Here is a 2,957-nt window from a genome sequence, read left to right as displayed (position 1 = left end):
ACATTGCCTGATCCCATGCCAGCTCCATAATCTTTGCTATACTTGAGCCCATTGTCACAGCCACCATGTCAATCCATTTCCTTGACACCCTTCCTCTTTTTCATCAACCCTCCACCTTACCAAGCATGACATCCTTCTCCAGGTAATGGTCCCCTCTGACAACATGACAAAGTAGATGAGATGAAGTCTGGCCATCCTCGCTTCCAAGGAGCATCTAGGCTGCACTTCCTCCAGGAAAGATCTGTTAGTTCTTTTGGCAGTCCATGGTACCTTCAGCATTCTTCACCAGCACCACAACTCAAAATCATCAACTGTTCTTCAGTCTTCCTTATTCATTGTCCAGCTCTCACATGCATATGAAGTGATTGGAAATATCATGGCCTGTGTCAGGCACACCTTAGTCCTCAAGGAGACATCCTTGCTCCTCAGCATTTGAAAGAGTTCCTTTGCAACTGACCTGCCCAGTGCTACATGTCATCTAATATCCTGACTCTTGCTTCCATTGGCATCGATTGTAGAAGCAAACAATGTGAATTCTTTGACAACCTCAATGTTTCTCCATTTATTTTGAGGCTGCTTATTGGTCCAGTTGTGAGGATTTTTGTCTTCTTTTTATTTAGATGCAATCCATACTGCAGACTGTGTTCCTCAATCTTCATCAGTAAGTGCCTCAAGTCATCCTCATTTTCAGCAAGCAAAGTTGTATCATCAGCATATCTCAGGTTGTTAATGATTCTTCCTCCAATCCTGAGGCCATGTTTTTCTTCATATAATCCAGCTTCTCAGATTATTTGCTCAGCATATATAGATTGAATAAGTATGGGGAAAGGATACAACCCTGACACACTCCCTTCCTGATTTTAAATCATGCAGTGTCCCCTTGTTCCATTCGAATGACAGCCTCCTGCTCAAGGTACAGGTTCCTCATGAGTACAATCAAGTGTTTGGGAAATCCCATTCTTCTCAATGTTATCCATAATTTGTCATGATCCACACAATCAAATGCTTTTGCATAGTCAATAAAACACAAGTAAACATCTTTCTGGCATTCTTTGCTTTGAGTCAAGATCTATCTGATAGCAGCTATGATATCCCTTGTTCCACATACTCTTCTGAATCCAACTTGTACCTCTAGAAGTTCCCTGTCAATATACTGCTGCAACCGTTTTTGAATTATTTTCAGTAAGATCTTACTTGCATGAGATATTAATGATATTTTTGGATAATTTTCACATTCTGTTGGATCAATTTTCTTTGGAATGGGTACAAATATGGATCTCTTCCAGTCAGTTGGCCAGGTAGTTGTCTTCCAAATCTCTTGGCATAAAGGAGTGAGTGGCTCCAGTGTGACATCCATTTGTTGAGATATCGCAGTGGGTATTCCATCATTTCCCAGAGGTTTGTTCTTCGCCAATTCCTTCACTGCAGCTTCAACTTCCTCCTTCAATACCATTGTTTCTAGATCATATGCCACTTCCTGAATTGGATGAAGATCGATCAGTTCTTTTTGGTACAGTGACTCTGTGTATTCCTTCCATCTTCTTTTGATGTTCCCTGTATCATTCAATGTTTTGCCCTTAGAATCTTTCAATATTTCAACTCAAAGCTTAAAAAAATTAAGCTTCAATTCTTTCAGTTTGAGAAATGCCAAGCATGTTCTTTCCCTTTGGTTTTCCAGTTCCAGGTCTTTGCACATTTCATTATAGTAATTGGCTTTATCTTCTCAAGCTGCTCTTTGAAATCTTCTGTTCAGCTTCTTTATCTTGTCATTTCTTCGATTTGCTTTAGCTACTCCCCGCTCAAGGGCAAGTTTCAGAGTCTCTTCTGTCATCCATTTTGGTCTTCTTTTCTTTTGTTTTCTTTTTAGTGACTTCTTGCTTTCTTCATTAATGATACTCTTGATGTCATCTCACAATTCATCAGATGCCTGTGCGTTGATGTTCAATGCATCAATTCTATTCTTTAGATGGTCTCTAAATCCAGGAAGGATATATTCTAGATCATATTTTGGCTCTCATGTACTGGTTTTAATTGTCTTTAACTTCAAGTTGAGCTTGCATATGAGTAGTTGATGGTCTGTTCCACAATCAACTCCTGGCCTGGTTCTGGCTGAAGATATTGAGCTTTTCCATTGCCTTTTGCCACAGATGTAGTCAATATGATTCCTGTATGTTCCATCTGGTGAAGTCCATGTGTACAGCTGCCGTTTTTGTTGTTGAAAAAATGTGTTTGCAATGAACAAGTCATTGGTCTTGCAAAATTCTACCATGCGAGTTCCAGCATTATTTCTGTCACCAAGCCACGTTTTCCAACGACCAGTGATTCTTCTTTGTTTCCAACTTTTGCATTCCTGTCACTAGTAATAATAATTAACACATCCTGATTGCAAGTTAGGTCCATTTCAGACTGCAAAAGTTGGTAAAAATCTTCAATTTCCTCATCTTTGACTTCGGTGGTCTGTGCATAAATTTGAATAATAGTTGTATTAATGGGTCTTCCTTGTAGTCCCATTATCCTATCACTGGCAGCTTTGTACTTCATGACAGATCTTGGAACATCCTTTGTGATGATGAATGATGCACCATTCCTCTTTAAATGGTCATTCCTGGCAAAGTAGATCATATGGTTGTCTGATTCAAAATGGCCAAAACTAGTCCATTACAGCTCACTAATGCCTGGGATATCAATTTTTCTGCATTTAATTTCATCTTTGACAACTTTCAATTTTCCTAGATTCATACTTTGTACATTTCATGTTCCAATTTTTAATGGATATTGCCACTATTTCTCCTCAATTTGAGTTGTGCCACATCAGCAAATGGAGGTCTCAAAAGCTTTACTTTATCCATATGAGTAAGTCTGATTTTACTCTGATAATGTAGCTCTTTCCCAGTTGTACTTTGAGAGCTTTCTAAGCTAAGTAACTCATCCTCCTCTGTATTGAACAATATTTCTGG

This window comes from Orycteropus afer, unplaced genomic scaffold (assembly GCF_000298275.1).
Source record: "Orycteropus afer afer isolate SDZICR_OR568_19922 unplaced genomic scaffold, OryAfe1.0 scaffold00586, whole genome shotgun sequence".
NCBI classification, from domain to species: Eukaryota; Metazoa; Chordata; class Mammalia; order Tubulidentata; family Orycteropodidae; genus Orycteropus; species Orycteropus afer.
Note: the sequence above shows the minus strand (reverse complement) of the source record.